This window comes from Panicum virgatum, chromosome 7K (genome assembly GCF_016808335.1).
Source record: "Panicum virgatum strain AP13 chromosome 7K, P.virgatum_v5, whole genome shotgun sequence".
In the NCBI taxonomy this organism is placed as follows: Eukaryota; Viridiplantae; Streptophyta; class Magnoliopsida; order Poales; family Poaceae; genus Panicum; species Panicum virgatum.
In genome coordinates, this window is record NC_053142.1 from 22,608,260 (window position 1) to 22,636,253 (window position 27,994).

General features: G+C 41.5%; 1 pseudogene; it reads right to left on the reverse strand.

Annotated features, from left to right (window-relative positions):
• Positions 1-9,438: 9,438 nt before the first annotated feature.
• LOC120640550 lies at positions 9,439-27,885 on the reverse strand (annotated as a pseudogene).
• Between the last annotated feature and the right edge of the window lie 109 nt (positions 27,886-27,994).

Genomic DNA, 27,994 nt, shown 5'->3' on the forward strand with positions numbered 1-27,994 from the left:
TTTGGGAACTGGCCAAACTTAAAAAAGGAAAAGCCAAGGCCCCAGAACAATCCAGCGACCCAATCTATGATAAACCCTGGATTAAGGAGCCTGAGGGGCTAACTCCTACTCAATCATGGCTACACTGGATGAACGAGAATGCCCTCCGAGTAGAGATGGGCATACCGCTTCTCACTCACCCAAAGCATACATACTCAAAAATCGGTGGGATAACCGACTCCGAATCCGAGTACTCCTCCGACCCGAAGGAAAAACTGGACGAAGAACCTGAGGGTGATCCCACGGAGCGTCTTAACCTTGACGACTATAATTCTGATGATTTCGACGAGTACCTTTCTGACAACATGGAAACTACTCCTCCTACAATCACAGAAGCCCAAGCTACCACCAATAAGGATTCACCTGCTCCTCCTCTTCTTCCAGCGGTGACCGTCACCATCCAACTGGACGAGTAGAATCCAGCAGAAGACCTCTACGAACTTCGTCGCTAGCTCAACCAGAAGAGGGTGTTCAGGCGTCAGCGCCTCGCTAACACCCTACAGGAACAGCAAGGCGACAACTACGACTACTCCAATTGTGACCTCCGCAGTGTGATCAACGTTGGGCGCGATGCGCGCAACATCATCATCTCAAGGAGAAAGGAACGGGAGGAAGTATCAAGGTGAATCGTCTCAGAGCGGAAACAGGATCAACAAAGTACTGCTACGCAAGTGCTTTATCCACCCAAAGAGCTCTCACACGATCTTTCAGTGTGACTCACTCCGCAAGGCCCTTGGGGCACCTCTCCTGAAGGAGACACCACCGATAAATCTAGTCGACCTCTGCATCGACTAGTTCTACCTTGAATTTAGTCGACCATCATATCGACTAAGTTCCTTCTTCGAATAAATTTTATCCAGTCATGTAAACCATTGCTCACGTCTAACGAGCAAGGGGCAGGTCTTAAGAGTCAGAGTCTGTCACTTTACAACTATCGTAATTTCGACAAATCCAAACAAAGTTGATTTTTCATATATCGACTACTTGGCTCTTGCTCACATGACCAGTACCCCTTCTCGAAAGCCTTGCTCGGCTCGAGCAGCTATCGAGCAGTTTTTATGGTTCATACTTGAGTGCTTTTTGGGCATTTACGTCTTGGGTAACCCGACGGGGTTCGTACCTAACAGTTCTATCTTTAAAGACACTCTAGTCCTCTGGTAGGACACCCTATTCGCCCCACCCGAGTAGGTTTTGGATACTCTTTTGGCACCTTCATCTTGGGCAACCCGACGGGGTTAGTACCTAACAGACTTGCCCTAAGAGTTAATCCAGTCCTTGGTTAAAAGGACACCCTACTTGCCTCGCTCGAGTAGGTTTTGGATATCTTTCTGACATTTACGTCTTGGGTAACCCGACGGGGTTCATACCTATTAGTTTTGTCTTAAAGATTTCTCCAGTTCCTAGTTAAAGGGACACCTTACTCGCCTCGCTCGAGTAAGCTTTGGATATCCTTTCGACATTTACATCTTGGGCAACCCGACGGGGTTCGTACCTAATAGTTCTGTCTTAAGGATTACTCCAGTCCTTGGTTAAAGGACACCCTACTCGCTAGCTCGAGTAGGTCTTGGATACTCTTTCGGCACCTTCGTCTTGGACAACTCGACGGGGTTAGTACCTAACAGACTTGCCTAAGAGTTACTCCAGTCCTCAGGTAGGACACCTTACTCGCTCTGCTCAAGTAAGTTTGGGATGTTTCTAGAATATTCACGTCTTGGTTAACTCGACGGAGTTCAATCCTAACAGTCCTATTCCAGAAACCAATCCAGTCCATTAAAGGACATACTACTCGATACGATCGAGTAGTTTGGGCCATTTTCATAAACAGTTGCATACTATCTGGATAACCAAACAAGGTCTATCCTAAATGGTGAACTACGAAAATCCCTTAAGGAGCACGGGTAAGTTCATGATACTCTAAAATAAGGTTACACAAGTTTCCCACTTGCTTAGTTTACTATGGGAATCTCCGCTATGGAGTCTTTTTACCTTGAGTATTTGACGGGTACTACTCGCTTGCTCGAGATACAAAAAGAACTCCTGTTTTCCCTTAGTAGTCTGAGTAGTTGTCGAGAGCTGACTGTCCTCTTATCTATCAAGAAACCCCTTATACCTCCTAGATACTCTAAATGAGATCTCCCCCCGATTTGGACAACAAAGTCCACAATAGCTACGCGCTAATAAACCATTTCCTTTGAAAAGGAAACCCATACCAAGCTACGGCTTTGAACACCCCCATAGTGCTATTCCCACTTGGTTAATCCCGAGGGACCATGGTTTCGGAACCTTACAGATTCGATTCTATTCGAGAATGCCTCCCGAGGCACTTACGGATACAATGCATCGTATCTACTATTATAAATGAGTGGGCGCGATACTGCCAACACTCAGGACCCTGGAGTACAACAACTCGACACAACAAAGGATTCCATAATCCTACCACTAAGTACTTAACATTATACAAATATCCAACATTTGTTCAAAATACTTCTGGCTCACACACCAATTCAATTACAAGAAAAGCTTAAGGAGACTCAGCCCTGCTCAAGGCTTCTACAATCTGATCAGCCAGCCCTGAAGTTTCCAACAAATACTCACGGAACTGATCTTCCGTACAGTCAGCCTTGGCACCTTGTCCAAGGGCGTCCAGACGAGTGGTTGCCCAATAAGAGTTCACCAGCCCAAGCACGTGACCTACGTACTGACGGGTGATGTCGGAGACAAACCTCTCGAAGGCTCTTGGCACCCTACTAAGCCTCCCAGCCAGCGTGAGCGGCTCGTCTCCATCCTATTGTGGGATATCCATGGCCTCCGCCACCTCAAGGGAGGCATCTCTGACTTCTCTCAGCTCCATGAGTTCGTGCTGCATCGAGTCTCAAGATTCTGACAAAGTCTTGAGTTGTTGCAGCATCGTTGCTGCCTCACGGTCAGAGTCCTCCTTGATCTTCCTAAGCCTCTCTATTTCATCTGCGTTGCGGTACATAAGAATCTTTAAATCCAGTACCAAACTTTCCTGAATCTTTAAAGATTTGGCATAAGCTGTGTACTCGATGGAAAGAAAATCTTATAAACACTAAGCAGATCTACTAGTCGAGTGCATATCAAATGCTAAAGACTAACCTTTCTTTGATTGGGAAACCTTCTTCAGTTTCCCCTCAAGAGCAGTCTTCTCAGACGAGACTGTTTTAACCCTCTCTTTGAGAGCATTTAGCTCTATCTCATATGAAGACTGGACACTCATTTGTCCCAATGCTTCCTGCAAAACAAAAAGATCAGAATACTACTCGATCTACTCCAAAAGTACTCGAAGTATTCGACTACTTACTTCTAGCAGCTTGACAGCTAGCTCCACATTCTCTCTTGGCAAACTGCTTCCCGATGTGACCTGGGAAGCACTCGCCACTATCTCTGTAACAGCCCTCTTGGGCACTCCTTTAATTTTTCCTACAGTATTCCCTGTGACTTGGGAATCTAAAGAAAGAACATGCTACTTAAATTACAATAAGGGCAAATAAAAGGATACTTTTCCTACAAGGCACTACAAGCTTACCTACAGGGGTCTCCGCAGGCTGTTTATTATCGCCTCCCTCAGGAAGCTTCACGCCTTCTCCTTCTTCTGGAAGCTTGCTGCTTCCACCACCTTCCGGGATCTCATTGTTGGCCTTCTCAGAATGGGGTAAAGGAGAATCTAGAAGCATGGAGTCGATCATAGCCTCCGCATCACGAGCACTCATATCGGGAGTACTCGGGGGCTTCCCCAGCTCCAGCTGAGAAGCCGAGTGGCTCTCAGCCCCCACGTCCTCTCCCAGGACCGCATCTCTGCAAAGACAAAGTAGTTACAAACTACTAAATTCAAAACAGATCCTACATATACAAGTTCTAAAGAACTTACGCAGGAGCTCTTATGAGGGCAAACCCCTTGACGCCAAATTTGCGGGTAGGCTTCGTGATCACGGCTAGCTTACCCACATCAACGGTCTTATTTATATCGGAACTACTCACTGAAGGAGTAGCCCCGATCCCACTTGACGGGTCCATTGTGGTGGAGGGGACAGTTTGTACCACCGCAGTATCATCCCCAGATAATGAGGTCCGTGGCATCTTAGCCGCCGGACTTAGAAAAGCAAAAACACAAATCAAAACTTGCAAATCGACAACTAGAAAGTACTCGATTGCAAATATAACTAGCTATTCACCTGTCACTAGTAGTTTTGGAGGAGCTGCTATGCTTCCTCGCCACTGACCGAGTACTTCTCAGGCGCTCGGTCTGGGCATCAGCACTTGGAGTGGGGCTGTACTCCCCATCACTCCTTTCCCCAAACGCTGCCTCATCTGCACAACCAAGTCTGGATATCAGTACTGTTTATATGAAACCTCATATGAGCATACTAAGATTTGATTAACAGATCGAGAAAATTAGAATAACAAAAGGGCGAATATATGCCTGGTAGCGAAGGACTACTCTTAAAGCGATCCATGTCCTCCTACAGAAAGCAAATCCTATCAAATTTACACTATGATAAAGTACTCGATTTCTACGTATCGACTACTCTTATCAATTACCTGCTTCGGTGGATTCACAGCAGAAAATGTATCAGGAACAACTAGGATAGTATTTACATTCTTCAGAAGTCGTTGCATTCGACTAAAAACTACATCATCCGAGATCTCTTCCTTCGAGTATCTTGACGGATCAGTTGTTCCCTGATACTGGAATCCAAGCGATTCCCGAGCCTGCAATGGCTGGATTCTTCGCTTCATCCAGTCAAACATGATTGTTTCCCCAGTCAACATACTTTGCCTTAAAATGGCAATCCGCGCGAGTAGTTCAGAGATCTGACTCTCGTCGGCTGGTTTTTTATTCCACTCGGGCCATTGGATTGGAGGGCTGGGGGTAATGGATGGAAAACTTCTCGACTGGTTCTCGACATAGAACCACTTGGGTTTCCATTAGATTACTTTATTACTAAGGTCATAAGAGATATATACTCTATCCTTTCCTTTGCCTAAGGTGGAGACCCGCGCCCCCTACTACATCTAAGACGAATCTATTAGGCCGCGGTTTCAAATGAAAAAGAAAGCGAAAGAGTTCGAAATGGGGCTCGATGCCCAGAAAAGCTTCGCATAAATGCACAAAGATGGAAATATGGACAAAGGAATTTGGGGTCAGATGATGCAATTGGATCCTGTAGTAGCGCAGGAGTTCAGAAAAGAAAGAAGAGTAAAGAAACCCCAATCCGCGTTCCAAGTATGAGGTGAAAGCAACGATTTCCCCCGTATTTTCATACGGATGATCTGAACCCAAGGCAGGACGCCATTGGATAATAGATTTGGGAACTAAAAGACCCTGTGAAACCAGAGAATCTAAGTCAGATTGAGAACACTTACTTGTGTTCCAACCCTCATCATGGTTTGGCTCTCCAGCCACACCCTTCCCCTTGATCGCTTTCTTGGGGGCCATCCGAAAATTTACGGATCGCTTCACGTGCATATACTGGCGGAAACCCTAGGGCGAAGTGGGGAGCAAATGAAAAAAAAAACTTTGGATCTGGGAGTTCGAGAGCAGAAAGACAGATCTAAAGCAGTAAAAACAAGTGGCGGCCGGTGGGGTAAAACCTAAGTTACCGCTTCATTTTATAATGACGGTGGCAACATGGTAAAAACACCTAACAGGCCAACAATCCGTTGCAAATCGCAGAAATAAGGGGATTTAAAAGAGACATTCCTTTTTTCTGAGATTACATTCTGGAAGAGAAAACACTCACATCCCTAGTCGACTACTCGACTTCCTTTCCCTTAACTGGGATTACATTCCAAAACAAGGATAAGTACTTGACACAGTACAACTACTCGACATTACAACTCGAGTACTTTTTATTACATAACTTAACAAAACGACTCGGGTCTGCATGCACACTTCTTGGCTTCCTAAGAAACATGCTGCAGCTAGATCGGCCCGAGGCCGTAACAAAGTATAAACTTGTTATTCCCTGGTAGCATCTTGCAGAGAAATTTCTGGGAGAAAAGTTTCAAGAACATGGAGGCAGATTACAGTAATCACCTCGCAAGTCTTCTTGTAGCATCTTGCAGAGAAATTTCTCCTTCTCCCTGAACACTTTGTAACAAGATTAAGTCTCCCTACCTGAGATGCAGTTCTTGGGCATCTAGAAACAGGCAACCCCAAGGATGTGACACAACAAGATTCAACCCAGCAACCCCAAACCTGCCTCATTGGAATATGCAAGGACATGATGTCCAGCATGGATCCGATGAGAACATTGGGGATGCAGAAGGAGGCAGAAGAGACTTCTCTTGCTACTCGCAACTTCTCTTCTAGCATCTTTTGCTGGGAAGAACTACACAAATCTCAGGAGGGCGAGAGCAAGAACACCAAGCAAAGGCCATGGCTGCTACACTTCGGTGCTTCTACTAAGGGGCTCTCCCCGACCTTTTATAGCCACAAAGGGGCTTACTGAGGAGAACCCGTGAATCAACAGTGCACGTTTCACGGACGCATTCATGACAGCATTCACGGGCGCAGTCAAAGCTACAATAATGCATATTCTCCAAACAGTAACATCTCATGTGAGCACTGAATAAAGAGCCGTACATCCCGGGTTTTATTCCTGAAATTATTTCGGATGCAATCAGTGTGGCGGATCCAATTGTATCATTTTTTGGGATTTTACCCGAAAAAGAGGTCTTTTCAGATTCCGGATCTGATGAATCCTGCAAATAATCTGAAGGATAAAATCTGATGCCACGACTTAAATCCTTAATTCCAAATCTGTGCTCGGGGGCTACTCGCAGCAAAAGGGATTTTGATTTATGCCTCGGGGGCTGCTGGATATAGACATCAGAGATTTATTTTTCAATTTTTTTGGAAAATAGACTGAAGTGACCCTCAGCCTGAATTCTGCGATTCAACCTAAGGCTCGGAGGCTACTCCATATGGAGCGCGAGTACTTCGCGCACCATATATGATCAAAGATTTCAGGGCTTGAGCACCTCACAGCCTCGAAGTAAATGGAAATACTTGAAGGACTACTCGACGTATCTGAAGGAAAGACCAGAAGCAAACAGGAGGAAGTTCTGATTACTTGAAGAACTCGAAGACGCCCTGCCAAGTATTCGATGCCTGCAGGACTCGGCTACGAAGAGCTCGGGGGCTTGTCAGACCCGGGACTGCGGGTCTGCTTATAGACATAGAATGTTTTAGAGTAGGAGATAGCTCGTGGATGTACCTTACCTATTTTGTAACTACCCGAATAGGCATAGAACTAGCTGCAGTACAAAGGAAACTACCCGATTGTATTGTAGTAGGACTCCAACTGTACTCGGCTAGGACTTTCCATGTAACCCTGTCCCCCCGGATATAAAAGGGCAGGCAGGGACCCCCTCCAAACAATCATCAACACCTAAGGCAATACAAACCACACAGGACATAGGGTATTACACAAACTCGCGGCCCGAACCTATCTAAATCTTTGTGTTCCTTGTACCATCGAGTTTTAGAGCCGTCGATGCCTACCTACAAACCTTACTGCTAAGGGTATCTCTGAGTAGGCTTGGCGATAAACACCGACACCCAGCTTCCTTGGTTTGGCTGTCCTAGAGGCCCACATGTCCAAACAAGCTGCCATGCCTTGTCCTAAGTCGGTTAAGTTGCTCTGGGGGCCCATGAATCCTGGCGCTTGCGTCTGATTGGTCGAGAAGATATTGGCTCGGATCGATGACGTGTTTATGCTCATGGGCTGCATCTCCTTCTCATGTGAGGCTGTCAAGTGGGCCCTTTACCCCTTGGGCTTGCTTGTGATTGGCTCGAGAATTTATGCATTGAATAATACTTGCTAGTTTCAGGCATGTTTGGCCCATATTTACCTGCACATATTCTCATACTAGCATCTGTGGAATTCTTCAATAAATAATCATATGCTAACATGCATTCCCTTTGATGCCCATATCATGCATGATATTTGACAGTCAAAATAGTCCGTCAACAAGATCCCCCACATTTATTTCTTTGATCGTCCTGGAGTGAAGGCTAGAACTAAGGAAAACCCGGCTCCTGTATGAGATGACACCTGCATATAGATTATTCTAAACTTTATCTTTACCTGTGAATTTTCATGTGTCTACCATAAATTGTTTGGCAAGTTGAAGAGAGGAACGGTACTGACTCCAGTCTCCTCCACTTTCATGCTATATGACTGGGGTTTTGAAAAGTATTTTTGTAAAAATCAACCATAGCTTTATTTCTTCATAGAATCTCTCATGTCGCTCAGTGTGTATGTATTCTCACTAAAGTATTGCTTCTTTTCATCCTACTTGTAAGACATAGTGGTTTGCTGCACACCTATATGGAGACGTCGGAGAGAGGAAATAATACTTGGATGAGATTGTGCCACGTGAGCGTACGAAGGAGGGACGCACATCGGACGCACGAGGCTAAGCATTACCGAACAAACAAATGTAAATGGTTTCTTTTCACAACGCAATCGGATTATGCCCAAAAATCATCGAATCAAACAGCACCTAAATTTTATCAGATTACACAGCTAATGTACATGAGATAAGTGATACCTGAATATGTTTGGCTTATGACTGTAACGGTATCAAAACACTGACAATGTTTCAAAGAATTGGTTTCGCACGAATAAAAATTCCTCGAAGATAGGATAAGAAACCAGAAACAATAGATCCCCTCTCACTTGGTAATCAATGAATTTGGCCTCACTAGCATCAAACTCTCGATGTGGGATGCCATGGTGGCGCTGGTCGCCGCACCTCACAAGGCTCGATCCTCGATGAGCCAAGCAGAAGTGGCTGCAAGGAGACTCTCTTGCGCTGAGAAGCGATGCCTGGGCGCCACCGTTGTAGGTGACAAGCCGCCGTCGCCATCATTTGCCGGACCTGCAGACGAGGACGTTGGCAGCGGCCATTGGATGACGGCAGAAACAAGAGCAGGGATGGGTGAGGATTACAAAGGCTTCTGATCGATTACGCTCAAATTTGGGTGGAATCGTATTTACTCTAGCCCGGTATCAGATCCCACGTACTAATCTGATTACGACCTAGCCAAACCAAACAAGATTTAACGGGATTTGTAACCATGTAATCTGGCGGCGGAGCAAAATTGACGAACTAAACACTAACTTAGTTTACTCAGATGGCACATTTTAAATGTTGCAGTGTACTAGTTCCAGAGCCCGCACCGTTTTGCTTACTTCAACGAACTCGTCTTTGAGCCTCTAAAAATAAGGGCGTTGGGATCTTGCTGATTGTAGTGGCCAGTAGTAATGCAAATAATGAACCGGCAAGATCTGTGACCTTTCATTACGTAAAAACAGTTAAATAACACACAGGAAACTAGATGGGATTTCTTATTGCAAAGCACCTGTGTAACTACAAGGAAGCAGTACTATATATTGGTTACATGTTCTATTACAAAGAAAGGGAACTAAAATTTATTATCTGCTACTTACGAATAAACGTTTTATTCTTAGAAAATACAAAGGCAAGGACAAAGTCTAAAGTAAATGAAAGATAGAGACAGAGAGTAGTACAAGCTGCTAGGAGTAAAAGGTAACATTATTTGCGACCCACAAGCCAAGAGCTGGCTGTATGACTTTAATGCAAACACCTATTTCTTGCCTGCGAGCAATACTCGACGGCGGTACTCTGTGAGAGCCCATATGGGGAAGATGTTCCTGTACTGGGTGTAACTGGCCATAGCAGTTTGGAGAAAAACTCCAATGATCTCCTGTTGTTGACAGTACAATATTTTTTAACACATTGCAATATTATAAATGATCGTTAATCATAATTTAATTAAGCACAGAGTAACTATGCTGGAAATAAGAGTTTCTGAATAGACAAAATAACACAAATGCACTGCCATTTCAAATCAACAACGAACATAATTCTGCCTAGGTGTTGTCCTATATATATCTCCACACCAACCTCTAATAGGGAGCATTTGTTACCGAACATAGAGATTTCTTGCCTTCTTGGTACCATAACATGTCTATTAATCTAGTTCCGACTAATTAGTTTCCATGGAACCTTGATTCATAGTCCATTATTTCTTTCATGATTAATGTTTTTACTATAGGATTTCTACTAGGAATGTTTCAACTTGTCAACCCAGGACATTTATTTGCATTGGCTTGGCATATACGTTTAGAGAATTTTTACAGTGATTGAAAAAATGAGATCCATCCATCTAATAGAATCGTATGGTGGTCAAGGTAGAAAGTACCTAGACTAAAGTACCTGGTGGTATAAAAATGTGGGACCAAGTACCAAAAAGAGTGGGACCGAATATTAATATAATTTAATTTTCCATAGATCAACGGCTAGTGAAAAGTTAAGGGAGAAGTACCTTAAAGTACCCTCTGGTACTTTATAATCATTGTAACAGAACTCGTATGTTTATATTGTTCTTTGTTAATGAATTGCAAAAATGCTAAGAGAGGCATGCTCTCTCTTGAGGGTTTCTAAAACTAGATTAATTTTTTAACATGAACAAACATTCTCCAATTAATTTTTAAAAATGTATACAATATTCTCATAATATGAGCAATACGGGATAGATCCATTTTGATTAACATTGAACATGTATGCATAAAACATCATGATATGCTCGAATGAAGAAGTCTTCACGGAATCACGGCTGTGTTGATCTACCTCATGTGGTTCTTAATATGATCATGATGGTTTAGCTTAGTCTGCATTATTTTTGGAAGGAGAGATAATCCTTCAACTATCTGAATCTTATTATTAAACTATTATTCACAAGATTGCCAAGTATCTTATCTGCATTACCCCAACTAAAGGCTTTGTGCCAAGTTGTTACTTGTTAATGAACAATTTAACTCCCTACAAGTAAATAGTAAGTGGTGATCAATCTATTTTCTCCCGCATTCATTGTAGTCTTGAATCAAGAATAAGTGAAGTAGAAGAAAACATTAATGCTTGTTTGTAAATGAAGAATATTAGTCTCCTACTCCCTGGGTCCCAAAAAAGTCATTTTGGGATAAAAAAATTATCCAAAAACAAGTTGTTTTATCCCTTTTATTATGTGCATAGGGGCAAACAAGGCTATTTTACATCCTTATTAATATGTCATATAATTCCTAAAATGATTTATAATTTATTAATATGTCCTCATATCTCCCAATGATAGTAAAACTACTTTCTATGCAATCAGCTATTACTTGCTGTGGAAATTCTCCATCCTCTAATTGCAAGTTCAGCAAAACACTTGCTGCTCGATGCAGAGGTACTGGATCTCTTTCAGCCTACAACAACACCTTGAATTAGTTTCCTTTGTGATGTGCACATCGTATTAAAATCCACAAGCCAAATGAACAACAAAAGACAAGACCTGTCCTGCATCAATTAGTGTCAGCATGGCCCATGCAGTGTGCGTACCATGAGGTCGATTGCCTTTAAGATTTGTGTAAACCTGATTCAATGCAATTCAGAAAATGGCTGGTCAGATCTTGTGGTTGCATGGTGGTTATACTCTGAATTTACAGCCTATTTGTATCGGCTTCTAGACCCTCAGCTCGCACAAACTCAGATTCCAACATCCATTGTCCACAAGCTGTTTTCCCCAATTTCTATCTAAAACAAACAATCCCTTAGTGTCCAATTTATTGACACCTGACACAAATTATAGAAACACAAAATCCCAAAATACTACCCTGCAACACTAGCTACATAAAACCCTGATTCCTAAATATCAACTTCAAACAAATTGATAGATTGACGTCAAAGTTACCTCATTATGAATTGACAAATAGCTCTCTCCCCAGCCACCAGAAGGAAGCTCTTTTGACAAGAGAAATTCACATGCCTTTCTGATCGTAGCACTATTCTCGAATGTCCGGCCAGCAGAAATTAATCCCGCGACTGCAAACCATGTGGCATAGGTGAAACAAATTCCCCAGGAGCCATACCTGTTAGAATACAGATTTGGAACAAATAGAGTTGAGTAAAGATTTTAGTTTATATATTCAGTGTGTTGTATCTGTACTTATGTATGCATGGTGTCATAATACTAACCATGAACCGTCTCTTCTTTGAGAACTCTCAATGAAACTAGCACCCTTGTTGATACAATATTCCACCTCTTCCTTGCGGTGGCCAGGGTTAAGTTTTCTGAATAATGCTAGACACTGAATTGATGATGATGTACATTCGACATACCTGTCAATTAGATGCATATGGATGGAGACTGTCTTATATATAACTAAAAGGAAATATATTAAGAACTGGAAATCAATGGATTATAGCATCTTACGGGTATTCAATCATTACACGCCCAAATGCGTCGGAAGGATTAATATACTGAATTCCAAGAAAACATGTCAGTATTGACAAATCTAGTCACATTGATGAATGCAGTTGTGCTTTTTCAACAAAGCAAGCATGTAACTAGAGAGTGAAGCAGATATGTATTAATTTATATACAAATATGTGCATTTAGCTAATTTAATAGCTATCCTATTTAACTTTGCATTTTATATTCCATTTACTTCAGATTATACAAAATTAGGGTAAATTCGAAGTTCGGATTCAGAGTACATGATTTCTCAGTTTGTCTTATTTACCTAGGTTAGAATATTCTCTGGTTGTTGTTCAAGTGGTGTATGTCCAACAAACCTTAGCATAAATATTAACACAAGAAAGAAGGATCCTGAAAGAGATCAACTACTCACCTCCAGCCATGCATAAGATCTGATGCGTTCAAATGTTGAAAAGCCACCATTATTATTCTGTGAATGTTTATTAATACATGCATATCAGACACATGGCTCATCAAAGTGAACCAACTGTTAAAGAAACTTCATGAAACTTAAATGTTGAGCATTGACATTTAGAAATATTATCAATATACGGCCATAATAAGTTGGGTTGCTGCCCTATCATGCTGTTATCTAACAAAAACAAACTGCAAAGGTTTTGTAGGTAACTACACTTCTATAGGCATTGTAGTGAAAAATCCAGAAAGTTGTGATCCAGCAGAAATGAACAGTAAATGTTCTGGCACTCCCATTGATTTTACTTCCTCCATGACAGAGTATTGAATATGCACACCACGTACTATGTTTTCAAAAAGTGAACATGTCTATACAATATAATTAATAGCTACAATTTGTGTCAAATAGTATCAGAAGTTTGAACAATGCTTACCATGAAAGACATCAGACAATTGACAGCATCATATTGTCTATCAGTTTCCAATGGTTCGCTAATGATTTCAGGAGAAATCTTTGATAACAGTAGACAATCCTGTATGTAAAAGTAAATTGTAAAAGCATAGATACTTAAAAAAATCACAAAAAATTAATATGAAACAATGTACAATGGAAAATTACAATATGATCAACACTTGACATTACAGTTGTTCATTATCTTGGGCCTGGGCCATGTGAGGATCTAAAAAACAACTTTAATAAAACTATTGTTACAGACTGTAACCAAATATGATATTAGTTCAATTTGGTCAAGTCTAGCGAAAACCACTGTATTAAGTGTGTGATGTGCATCGTTAGACGAGAATAAGAAAACTCGACCTGCGAGGGGCTAGCCGCCCCCCGAGCATTCTTATAAGAAGGAGGCCTTCTAACGCAGGCTGAGAAATCCCCCGAACCCCATCTCTTTCTAACCTTGGGTCTGGTGCCATTTCCTGGAACCGTTACCTGAGCCGGGACCGTTACTCACTGGGCCGGGAAACCGTGACGCTAGGCCGGGCCAGGCTGACTACATAGCCCAAGCTATCAGGAGCACAGCGAGGGGTTTTTTTTCCCACAAGCGGGGAAATTCGCCCCAGTGGGGGTTCGAACCCCGCACCTGTGGAGTGCCGCCGGTTGCTTCGCACCACTCGGGCTAACAACCTTAGGCAGACGAGAATAAGCAGATATAAAACTTTGGAGAAACAAAAAATGAGCACCAATGAAACCTTATATGTTCCCAGGGTCATTTGCCACAGTTTGTTCCATCATTCCACGACACCCCCCCCCCCCGACCCACACACACTCCCCACCACCCCTAAAATTTCTGTAACTCCCCAAATTTTGAAGATGGAAAAAATCACTAAAAATTATTTTTTTTGGAGTCCACAATAAGCACACAAAAAAACAATTACTGTTGCACTAGCCTTAATATTCAAAATTCACTCCAATTCAAGATTTCATGTTATGAAACCTTGCACCAAAGGATCCACATTGAAGTTTCCTTCAATTTTATTAAATTTTACTTTACAAGTTTTGAACTTCAACCTATTCAATATGGCAAACCATTTAAATCTTTTATGTTCTACATCCTTTTCTTAAATTCTATTTGGCTATTTTATTGTCTTGCACAACCTTTGAAGTAGACAACCGTGATCTGAGATTCTGAGTTTCACTAGATAATAACTAGTCTGCATCTTTAGATTCATATGGTTGTTCGCAGGAGAATCCACCCTTTACAAATAGTTTTAATCAATCATATAGTATATATCTTAGTTGTACAAATTCATTTTGGGTTCAAATGTTTTTGTATATATTTTGCTTCTTAACATGTAGGTTAGAACAACAAGAAAAGCAGGGAGACATGGAAGGAGCTGAAAGCATGGATTGGTGGGCAAGGAATAGTAATTTTCGTTCATGCCCCCATATAAAGGCCCATAGTAATAATGATCAGGGAGACTATTTTATGCATATTAAATCTACACTTTTTAGTATATGCATGAGCATTCAATAGACATAGTGAAATAAAATAAATTAAATTAGACAAGAAAAGTTCTTTATTGGTAATAGTTAGGAAAACATAAGTTTTCACCTTTAATGCTGTTCCAGTGCAATCTGAAACTTGCCAACCATCATCAGCTGTAGTAAATGTCCATCCACCTTTGGAGATGTGGCGATGCCAGTATTCGAAATTTCCGGGGCAGTTGTCAAGCAACTTCCATTGTAAAAATAGCTTGCTTATTAGTAAAACAAAATGGATTGCCATTTTATAAACAAAATCGAGGTCTAGTAGCATGCATGTACCTGCGAATTCTTAAGGAAGGAATGCACTCGATTAAGAGTTGGTCCAATCTCTTTGACAAAGTCGGTAGCCACAAGGGCCTCAACTGTTAAACCTGCGTCCCACACTTGGCTTCCATCGTAAATCTGCATTGAACAATACAAAAAGTTAGAATCCCACTAGTGCTGAACTACATACATCTCTATTATGATTAATAATTTTATTATTTGTATGCTAATGGTTGTCAGTGCCACGCGAGACTTCTGGGGCAACGACATGTGTCCTCTATTGCTACTACTGGCAACTGGCCTACCAGGTTCCAGTCGACTCCTTCCATGTGATGTTTTCTGTGTAGCTTCACCATATTTGAATATTAGTCTAAGAGAGTAGAGAGGAGTTGACACGGATTTAACTACAACAATCTCAACAATTAAGAAATGTTCAATACTTGGTAGACTGAATAAAAGCACTAATTGAGCATGCCAAAACTATTAGCTAACACCATTGCTGTAGCTATGTGAACGGAATGTGAAGGAGATAGTAGGAAGTGGGCCAGAAAAACATTATGGATACTTATGTGGAAAAGAACATTCAATGGTTACCTGCATCTTCATGCCATCTTCAGCAATCCACAAGTAATCATATACTCGTGCAATATGGCGTTTGAATGCCACTGAGTTTGGATCTTCAATCCAGCAAGCAAGCGTATTTAATGCCTGTGTATGATTTGCTTAGTTATTTTCTTTTTCAGCTATCATGGAATGGCTAATTGGAAACAAAAGTAGTCACTAAGGAATACATCTATAATAGATTAACTATGTAGAAGTACAAAAGGGAATCACTCCAAGATAGGGGGAGAAGGAAGGACACCCTCCATCCTATGAAAAGTGCAATCCTGTGTTTGAAAAAAATCCAACAAAGAGTACAATCCTAGAAATTGGACCTCCACTACCTCCTAATTAAGTGGCCAGATTTGATTTGCATGATAAAATTAACTGCATGTGGCCAACAAATGAGGGCATGAGTCTTTTCACGCTACTACTAATATGACTTAAAGAAACTAGAATTGCACTCTTCATGGGATGGAGGGAGTACACAATAAAGGAAAAAAGAAGGTTCATCAGTAACACAATGTGGTGTGGTGGACCCTGGACCGGAGTTCGAACTTGATTGTGAAGTTCAACTCAATTGCAAACTGAACTAGCTAAAGCTAAAAGTGGTGCATAACTCAACTAGAACCATTTTGGATAGCAAGAATAGCAGTAGTGGTTGAGAAAAAAGTACTTACTCTATCAGAATCGATGCAACATATTTCGTACTCGGTGTAGAAAAAAGGAAATTAAAAGAATTAGCCACTTACCTGTGCATTTGCTCGATCTAGTTTATAAAACGTTTGTTGATTTTTTTGCTAAAAATTAAAGTATGCATGTCCATAGATTTAAAAAATGACCAAAACATATAGTTTATTAAAATTACCATTTAATCAAGGTATTGTAAATGAAATTATTCTTATATTGTAAGTAAATCAAGATCGGTAGCAGCACCATCACGTCCGACAGAAAATTGGCAAAAAGAGCAGCAGCACCTATGGCACAACTTCGGTAGAACCAGCATCATGGGCTATAAATACAAATAGGGCCTCTAAATTGAACACCTGGATCTGAATGCCGGGGATGGACGCTAGATCCTCTTCCAGTCTTCCTCGTGGACTACAGAAGTACAGATGCAGCTAGTCTCGTTCATGGACAACATGAGCAGCTTTTGCATTGCTCCTGCATGCATCTTTCTACTCCCATGCCTAGACGGCTGGACTTCTCCATGCACTTGGTCACCAAGCCACTGCAACTTGTACAACACCACACCGTATACACACACAACTTCTCCATATACCATCTGCCACCGCTTGGTTTCCGTTGCTTGTCACTATGCACCCCTAATAATAACTTGCTGCTGGATAGATTAATGAATGCCAGGTGGTTTCTTCAAACAATAAAAAAAAGTGCTGGGGGAAGTGCTCGAATGAGATAAGGGCAAAGTTCCTTGAGAAGTGGCATGGGGAAGCAGAGCGCTCTAGCACGGTAGGTATACAGGTGAAGCAGAGCCGTCCGAGATGGAACTTGCGAAGGGGAGAATGAACATGATCAGACTAGTGATCTGTGGCCGTGCGATGATATGGCATATGAAGAGAGGGAAGAACAATCGATTGGTGACATGGATGCCATGCCGATCAACAGCACCCATGAAACTGGATATGGACCTGATATGCACTGGCATGAATAGCCGAGGGATGAGATGTACACAGTCATAGAAGACCAAAGATAGACTTATTTCCTAAAATAAATGGAGTGTTACGACCTGCTTATGTGAAGTGTTTAGGTCACTAAAATGTTGTTGGATTAATCTGTGAAAATATCAAAACAAGAAGTCTGCACTCCCATTATGTAAAAAGTATAACAAATGATCATAGTCCTCGGGTTACCTTGGGTACAGCACCAAGGTTGATGTATCGAGTGCACTCATCTTCATAGTGAATGTGCCTCATGGCAGTGGCAAGAGCTTTCTCCCTCAGTTTTCTCCCAGGCCAATGCATCAGAACTGGTTCAACAAACTTGTGAAGAATAGACCAAAGTATATCCTGAACTGACAAATGTGGATTGACAAACCTCAGACTTATGCATTGACCTGCACTACGTAGTTTAGTTTAGACAATGCACACATCAATATTGATAAGTACTCTATCTTTTTACAAAAGAGTGCAATTCCTGAAAACGACATGGTCCCCAATAGACTACATTGGCTATAAATTACTAGTCTGTATCAATGACCATATCAAGTAAGAACAATCAGTGATAAGTGCCTTTATCACCAATGTTCCATCAAGAACTGTCAGCCATGGGTCATCGTTTGGTCACTTCCTATTCTTGGCTTCTGGCTCCTCAGTATTAATTGGAGCAAATAAGAGGACAATGATCTCTATCTAATTGGCTTTGCATCCCTATTCAACGATAGACCATTTTCTATAAGTTGGCAACTGATTGTTGTGAATTATATATTATTCAAAAAATGATTCTTCCCTCAAGATATTTTCCTGGCATGATTATCCGAAAATATCCCCTCAAAATAAAATCACTTTTTCACCTATTCTGCGAAAACCAATGACCTTATTCTAACAGACTGAGTATGTACTATAATTTGCTTTGTGTATCCTAATGGAAAAAAAGATAATTATGGGGCGCTATATTGAAAAGGATATGTACGTGACCAATAGCTTATTGTGAATATATTTTAAAAACAGCATTTTTTAATTGTATACTATAGTACATTATTCGCAAAGAAATAGTATATATAGACACTGATTACGAGCTATATTGCTGATAACTTTTCATACCAACCTTAGCACATTCAGTACGAGCTTTGTTCCAGTCAATCTCATCATAGTGGACTTTGTAGAGTTCATTTCTCAATTCCAGTACAACTGGTGTGGCTGGGCCAACAAACTTCTTCCCATAAATGTAAGACATGGGCAGACACACCATTCGGATATAGCATGACATTCGACCTGCATTACGTCATGTATCATATTGTACCATATTAGCAATGAATGGCCTTGCAACCTAGAACTTTTAACATTTATTGACCTTGGAGTATTGTGATAAAATGATTTGATTGTCCAGTACTAAATAAAATCAGCAAGCCACACAAATGAAGAATTATTTTTGCTTGTTGAACGTGAACTCATAATCATCATGAACTTGCTAAGTGTCCTGAGATTTCTAGCCTGCTTAGTTTGCTCCTACCAATCTGCTTTGAATATAGGGTTGCAGTTTTAGTTGTAAATTATACAATGTTAATGTCTTGGTTTATTTTGGCTTCAGCAAAAAGAGTAGTACATTACAGTCTAACTTATCCAATGAGTCAATACCTAGTGGGAAATTTGTGAGAGATGCAACCAGAACTGTGAGCCCAAAAGATCTTAAGAAGCTGGAGAGCAAGCTGGAGGAAAGTGTAGGCAAGATCAAAGGGATGTTAATATATATAACAGTTTGTTCATTTGAGAATTTTAATTGACCTATATCTTTTCTGTTTCTATTTGTTGTATATGAGCTATATTTGTGATAAGCTATGTTAAAACCAGATGACACGTGTATACTATGTGCTCACAGCCTTTAGTCAACTATAGTTCGCGTTATTTAGAGATGCCAGCATGTACATGTTTGTACGTGCGGAGGAATCAGGGTTTGGTGGCTGCTCATAGGGCTCAAACAAAATATTGACATTGCGCCCACATTCTATAAAAAATGTTATGATACAATGCACAAAGGAGATACTAAAATTAGTGACGTGCAAAAAAATTTGTCTCTGACGTGAGATTAAAGACCGATAAAATTACTACACGTCACCTGTATCTTTACCACAAGCAAGACATACTGATGGGTGAATATATTGGGACCATCCTAAAAAAAAACACGTCACCGATAGGATACCAGAGATGTGCGTGGTCCATACACATCACTCGGACCCAAGTTTTTGGTTAAACCAAGTTAAATGCCAGCTCGTGTCCATCATATATCTCCTCAACCATACACCTCTCTCCTTTGTCTCACCCCCTCTCTCCGCTCAACTCCTCTCCTCTTAAGAGCATGACTTCTTCCTTCCTCTCACACCCTCTCGAACCAGCTACAGCTAAGAGAGGCGGAAGGGGGGGGTGACACTGTTTCCGACAGCGATTCCGCCGGTCTCCTTCCTCTCCGATGGCCATTATGGCGTCGGAGAGGTAGAGCGACCGCGGGATCGCCATGCGGATGTATATAGGGTAGGTAGTTATCTATCTAGACCTAGGTGCTTCTCGCCATCGCTCATCGCTGGTGGAGCTCGGGTTTGCTAGGGGGTGTTCCTCTTCCGCGTGTTGTTTCTAGCGGCGTTAGCGAGGCGGATGTGATGACGGTGTAGGGGAATAATTTCTCTCGGCCTCTTCCTCGCCCCGATGGCGTCTTACTCCGGCGCCAGCGGCGTGGCTAGGGAAACTTGTACAGGAGTCCGCAGCTGGTACGTCTTCTCCTTTGCTGGTTGGGGGTGCTACTGGCATCTTCTCCAAGGATGCAAAGCTAGATGTGGGTCTCGTGGTTGCTTGGTGGCTGGATCTGGCTCATCCTTCCCTCTACGACGGTGATCATCGATGGTGAGCTAAGATCCAGGAGCCAGAAGAGTTAGGGCGCGGCCCCGATCGATGGGCGAACATCAACATCTTCCTCTACTGCAACTCCGAGCACAACCAAAGTGCAATGGAGCTTCTCCAGTTCATGTGTTCGTCTTCTTTGGCGGCGGCGGCAGCCGGCGGCGAGGAGGTCGAGCTCTAGTGGATCGCGAAGGATCTAGGGACATGGATGTAATTTTTTCTTTCTTGGGGTCCTTCGTGAAGTTTGGCTAGAACTCCTATCTTTGTATCCTTTATGTATGTGTCTGTATTTCATATGTTTTCATGTACATTGTCCTTACTTTGGGGAGGCCACTAGCCGCCGTCGACTACACACAGGCAGCCACTACACCACGCCGCAAGAGGAGTACCCACCTAATCTTCTCGCAACGACTGCCACGCAAATACGTCTATTTCCTCCGCTGGTCACGGCAGCCAGAGTGGTGATGCATGGCGGACATGGCAAACCGGCAGCGTTGGGGAGGTGGAGACCCACAGCCCACATGGTTTTCTTCTGAATTCTTGGGGATTATGTGGTTCCAGATCATCCAAGGTAAATCCCACCCTACCCATCCTTTCATTCGTCAGATTGTTGTCGAGTTCTCCCTATATTCTTTGGTTATGATGGATTTCTATGGATTTTGGTCTCTAGCAAATTGCTGCTTGCTTTCTATTCATACTAACATTCTTAGTCATGTGCCCCAAATGTTCTATGAAATGTGTGAAACCTCTGCTAGTACTACAAGCCTTTCTGTAGTGTACATTAGTTGTTCTTTTATCTGTTGTTGTTGGCTAAGTTAAGATTTCAATTAAATTGGTTGACAATTCATTAGATTAGCATAGTCGATGTTGCTAGATGGCATATCTATCTGTATTGGTACACTTCTATTCTATCTTGTTGATGTGACTAGTTAATTTTCTACATGACATCACTGCTTTTGTTATAACTACCAATAATGTATTGTTTCCTTCCTTCTAAACTGTATAACAACAATTTGTGTTGCCATTTATACCATGCTGATATAATGGCCCTAGATATTTTTTTTTGAACCACATGCCTACTTGATTCTCTGAATGTGCCAATGTATCTGTACTTATAAATTTCTTTGAAAATGTGTTTTGAGTGGTTGTTCCATGTTGAAGCCTTGAAGAAACAACATGCTATGATGAAGCTCTAATGAAAGGGGAGCTGGCAAGCTGTCCACTGCCTTTATACAAGAAGCAACGACGTGCTCACCTTCTCTTGCCACTGGCAACTAGTACAAGTAATGTTATCTCAGCTTCTTCAAAACTCACTTGATGCTGACAGATTTGTTTCATAAGGCTACAATAAAATTGTTTTATTGGAACAGGGATCCCCTTTGTCCAGGAGCGGTGAAAGTGCATAAGTGTTTGCAGTTGCTCATTGGAGTGTGGCTTTTGTTTACTGATACAGATTGCAAGGATGGGATTGTAGGGATTGCAGTTGTAGTTGGGGTTATTGTATTTCAAGTAGTTATGGAGTATAATTGTTCTACTTTTATTAGATGTACTTCTCTGAATTTTTCGTTATAGCTAGATTGAATATGGGTGCAGATTGCAATGATCGAAACATTAGTTGCAGAAAAAAAATTGGTTGTTGATGTAGGCTTTTTATTAGTACACCAATTGGGATAGTATAGTGCTTGCTAGTTCCTGCTTCCTACCTGGTAGAACAGATGTCCTGGAACAGTTCATAGCTGTGAGATTCATCTACAAATTATGTTTATTATATATGTGTATGCTTCTTCATTGAAGAGCTATTTGTACTTTTGTTGCATGGTTATCAGGAGAATTACACTTTTTCCCTAGTTGATTTAGCTGCATCAGGTGTTGATCATGATGAATTGGTATCCAATGTTGAACCCCTTCTGTCAGACAAGATATCCTACCTATATCCCATCTTAGCTCATGTTTGTAGATTGCTTTCTTACCTAAAACTAGTTTAGCTAATATAGATTTTAACCTCCCTGCATATTGAAGTTGTAATGCAACTGATTTATAGAGTTGCTCTATTCATGAAGTCCGAGGAAAAGAGAGTTGTCTCTTCATTCTATCTCACACACAAAAACATGAGACTAATTAAATGTATTGCTTGTTGTACTGTATGTGGATTTAAAAGGAGATATTGTAGTATAGAGTATGCTTGATATTCTATTTTGCTGATTGTAACAGCTGCCATGTTGCTATTGGAACATCTATGAATATTTTCTAGTACAAGCTCTGCTTAGCTAAAGACACTGTATATTAGCCACAATGCACTCACTAAGAGTGTGGAGGAGACAAGGAGCACTGCAGGCGTTTTTCTAACTTCTCGCTAATCTGACTAAATGGTGTGTTCATGTGAAGCAGATCGTCAATCTATTCGAAGAATCTGAACGAGTATGAAATGTTACAATTGTTAAAGATTTATAAGTGAAGATGCAAGAGTCATAGAAATTTGTGAGATTACAACTAGAATAGTTAAGTTGGACTAGGATTAAGATATTGGTAGTGTTAGCAGTTATGTGGTGTTGTACTTTGTTTCATATGGTTAGCAATGCTCTGTTGTATAGTCTTATTTTGACACGGATTATAGAAAATCATGTGCCCACATAAAAGAAAAGGAAAAATCGTGTATGCATGTTGATTTTGTATTTCAGCATGCAAATGATGTGCAATGGACGTCTTCAGTTATTTGTTTTAAAAAAATCATCATCACAGAGGTGTTGTGTCAAAAGCCCGTCACTGATTTAGGTCATTGGTGACGTGTTTGACGAAACATGTCACCGAATCTGATATCAGTAACCGTGACACCCCGAAATTTTAATTTTGGGTTGTGAATATCTTTTTGAATTCGTTTGTCCATCATTTATGTTTTCCTGGGAATTTACCAGGTTTTCCAAGGATTTATTATCAATTCTTTTTGAGCTATCCAATTTTTGGAAGTATCTAGATTTCTTTTTGCTAGTTTTGAATATTTTATTTGAGCTCCTCATGTCCTAAATGTTCTCTGTGAATTTCATTTTTCTGGAACTTTTGGGACTAAAAATATTTTTCTATAGCTTTTTCTTATTTTCCGAAGAAAGCAAAAGCCTTCTTTTCATTTATCCTTCTTCATTTTCTTCCTTTTCATTTCACCCTTTTTCCCTTTCTTTTTCTTTCTTGGGCCGAGCCCAGCTGAACCGATCATCCCCCTTTCTACAACCACCGACAGGCAGGCCTCACTCGTATGGAGGTTCTTCCTCCCCCGAGCCAGACATGAACCCGAGTCTCGGTCGGGTTATGCCACACCTACCTGGGTACAGTTCACGGGCAGACCGCTGCCGCTAGTTTTCCGGCCAAAATCTGGCCACCTTGGTGCATCCCTACCCCCAGCAAGTAACAAAACAGATTCCTCTCGTCGTCCTTTTGTTTTTCCAAATCCCAAGCCTTCTCTTGCGATCAATCGACATAAATTTGAGCAACAGTATCCACCAGTCTCCACGGGAGATCTGTTTCGAGCTTTTGTTGTTTAGTCCTCATAGATCTATAGTTAATCGCAAATGGGTCCTTTTCGCGTTTTAGCTCTATTTTAATCTATTGTTGTTGTGTTAGTCTTGTTTTAGCTTGATCTAGAGTTGTTGTATCGTAGTTCGTGTTTCATGATTAAATTTAGAATTAATTTGTTTAATGCCTATTTGAACTAGCTTTCCTAATTAAAAGCTAATTAGAACTCTACACCGGTTGTCATAATTCATGTTAATATGATAAACTACCAACTTAAATGCATCTTTTAATATAACTTATTTAGTTCAAACACGGATCATAATAAAATTTTACGCTTAGAATGCTCTCACATGTCTTTTATTTACTATCTTTTATTTACATGTTAAATAGTTAATGACATAAGTTATACCAAAACTTAATAAATAAATATGACTAAGTTCATCTGGTCTTTACAAATACAAATTAAATTAATTTAATTCTAATACTAGGTATTTATTTTGAATATCCTTTAAATATATGTTTTTTAATTAAAATAATTCTATCATATAGTTTCCTTTCTATTACAAATTTTCCGATAGTTGTAACTCTTCAATCATATCTCCATTTTCATCGTTTCTTGCGCTCTCCTTTAGTGCATTCTTGTAATGCTTTTCTTTTGTTTGATGCCCTATTCTTAGTTATGCTTGTTTGTTTGCTGTATGTTTGTGCCATGCTTGTTGCGAGTAGGAAGAAACGCAGTTCGAGAGCTCTGAAGATTAAGAGATGAAGAAGTGTTGAAGACTCTGAGCAGCTATTCTTTGAAGGAAGGGTAAGTGTATTCCTTGATCATGCTTTTATCCTAATACCCTTTATTTACGTTTATGCTTGCATGCGTTAATATGATGGGATCCATTTAATTATCCTTTGTTATCCATGTCCTTGAAGACGGGTTTTTATCTTCGTTGCTTGGGTAGATTGCTTAGCAGCTATATACTTTTGTTATGGTGGCTTAATGATGGTGAAACCATACTTGAAACAACTGTTAACTTTTCTCTTTAAATCTGATAGCTTGTTTGATGAACATGATTAATTAAACCATGGAGTGACCACCCAGGATAACCATGCAACCACAAGAACTAATGGGCTCTAATCTTGGCTAATTAATTAAATATCTCCAGTTTGTTAGTAGTCATTTCAATGCAAGAGGGGGACTGTAATGAGGTATTCGCTGCCTGTCATGGGTGTACACTTCTGTTTGGTTTTTGGTGAAACCTTGGGGCAGGTTCACCAAAGTAGCGGCTGCAACTTTAGCGGATTACTACTTATTATTAGAGTATTTGTAAAGGCCTCGTAGTGTACCCATACAGTCATACCTTGGAAGTGTGATGATAGTGCCTGATTAGCACTGCGTGATGGGTAACACGACTTGTGGGTAAAGTGTGCGACCTCTGCAGAGTGTAAAACCGATATATCAGTAGTGATGCTCACGGTTAAGAGTGGCCTGGACCCTCGCATGATAACTTAAATGGAATATATGCTTTAATTCAATTATTTAATTGATTCAGCTTTACTTATTGTTATTATCTCTCTTTTATCATAAATGTGGGCTGGAAAACACTTAATGGCCCACAAAAATAATCCCTAATGGGTTCCTTTTGGCAACCACGAAATCAGCCTGGGTCTAAGGATCGGATTCATTGGAACCTTATGCTCGAGTGGGTCGTCCCACCTATAGCAAGTCGCCGACTCCCTTCCAAGCAGCGGCATACGCCACCCTCTTCTCGGGCACCGGTGCCGCCGGGACGCGAGCTGGAGGTGCTCAGCATCTTTAGCCACCGGAACAGTACGCACAAGCAGGCCCCCCTCAATGCTCATCTCTCTGCGTGCCGCGATTTCAGCGTGCAGGAGTGTGCGGGTTCTGGGCTCCTGCCGATGCTGGCCGTGGCCTGCCGCTACTCCTGCACGCCGGCGCTGGCGGTTCCGTCGCTGCGCCCGGCCGTGATCAACTTCCTGCTGCGGACGGCCACCTTCCGCCATCTCAACGGGCACCGCCGTGATTAATACTACTAGCTACTGCTGGTACATGATGATGAGCAAGCAGACTAGCAGAGTTGAATTGATTCAGAGCAATGGAGTTGTGCCGCCGGTTGCTGGCCACATACGCTCGCAGGCGCAGCTAACTAGAATGTGGATCGATCCACACTAACCAATGGAGCGCCGGGTCACAGTATATATTAGAAATGGATCAACCGGTGCTCCGCAATTCCTTAGCTAGCTAGGTCGATGGAGCGAGTACGGTTTACTCCATGGAGCAACCATCCCTATCTTAAATAATTAGTGATGGTAATTTTCACGTCACCGCTATTGTTCATATTAGTGATGAAAATTTAGTAATGTTAAAATTTGCCGTCACTAATTAGTATTTAGAGTTGTCACTAATATACTGTTTGTGACGTAAACTTTTGGTGGTGTTGGTGTAGCAACAATCAGAACACCCCAGGTTTACTAAATCTTTGGTCATGATTAAAATTTAGTGGGGGGCTAAACCCAAACATACCCTACATATGTACATGCACGAATACAATGCCTCAAGAAAGAAAACAGAACCTGGGTGAAATGGCAGGTGATATGGCAATAGCCATAATTCTGGTGGCACCGGGTTTTTACCGGACCAATCATATACCCCAAGTACCTGAAATATCCATGTCAAATAAAAGCGATCCTAAGGAAACTTCTGTCTGTGAAACCATTTTGAATAAGTTTGATATTTCACAAATTTCATAAACAAAGAAGCATTAGTCCCCTACCGAGAGCCAAAACTTCCCCCATGATGCCGTATATGTGGCGCCTCCATGATCTAAAATCCAGTTTCGACATTTCTCTATGGCTCCATCTCCACCATTTGGACCCTCTCCAAGCAATCTCAAAGCAACATAGTTCAAGGATGAACCAAGCATTGTGCTGTGGCCCTCAATGTGCATCCCCCAACCTCCATCTTCATTCTACAACCGTATTCGCGAAAAGAAATGGATTTTGCTTTCTCCCAGCACAGAATTGTAAAGTTTGTCAACGAAAAAAATACAAAATAGCCTTGCCTGATGATTATAGATGTACCGGAGCATCTCTTTCTGGTGTTCCGGTGATAAAACAGTGTTCACAACTCCACTCACATACAATGTTATAATCTGAGCACATTGGTTTGGAAACATTGATGAGTTACTTAATTTATTATATAGAAACAAATAAAAAATCATTTTAATGCAATACATATTAAAAGAAACATCCTTGCAGGCTGCCAATTCACATATATGCATGCATCTTAGTGGCGCGTGGTAACAAAAATAGCAAGGTGTGTGTGCTGGTATGCAATAGAACAAGTTCGAACAAGTGTACCAAGCCTGGCAAAACGAACAGAAGCCCTGCATAATCCACAGGCCAGTGTCCATCGTGTGCCTGCAAATTACAGACCCTGCTTACTGCCCGTTTCAAAGAGTTCCAGACGGCTTCCTCCGTGACTTCTTCATTCTGTCCAAGCTTGACGGCCGGAAGGTCTAGCTTCTGAGGGTTTTCTTTAGCAAACTGCACAATATAATAGATAGCAGAAGGTAAGCGAGTCACTGCCGCAGTTGTAGGTTCAAAGTGAGAACCCCGAAAAGAATTAACTTGTACTCGCGTAGAGAATTGACATGTACTCGCGTAGGTCGAAGTGAAGTCAGCTCGATCAGCCCTATGGTTACTTGACGAGTTTTAATGCAACCTTTAATCTTTTAAAATTTGGCTTTCGTTAGACAGGGCATGTCCATCATCTCAGAGATCAATAACTTATATTTCCTATACCATTTTTATTTGAGGTCATGTGTATATGCCCGAACACGCACAACACAAGATTCTATATATCAAATCCCGTTTTCTATAATCAGGTCGATCTGCCATCAGTGTGTCAAGCAGAGGTGTAGACATGGACACAGACCTGCATCCTCATGAGGAGGTCGCTAGAATGCTTGCGCTCGAAGCGGTGCTCAGCACTCCCGGCGTGCCTTCTCCACCTTGGCGCGCTCCTCTAGCGTGCCTAGGTCAGGATCAAACTCCCACACTTGCCGCCCGAGGAGGTTGTTCACCGATCTCAGCCATGGGCTGCTGCCCTCCGACACCTTCAGCCTCCACATGTACAAGTCCAGTGCTCAAGGAAGGAGAGGTGTATCAATTAGCTGGACCCGGGGGTACATCTGATGCATGTGCTCCAATCTGGCCTTTAATAGAGGGCCGCTCACGGCG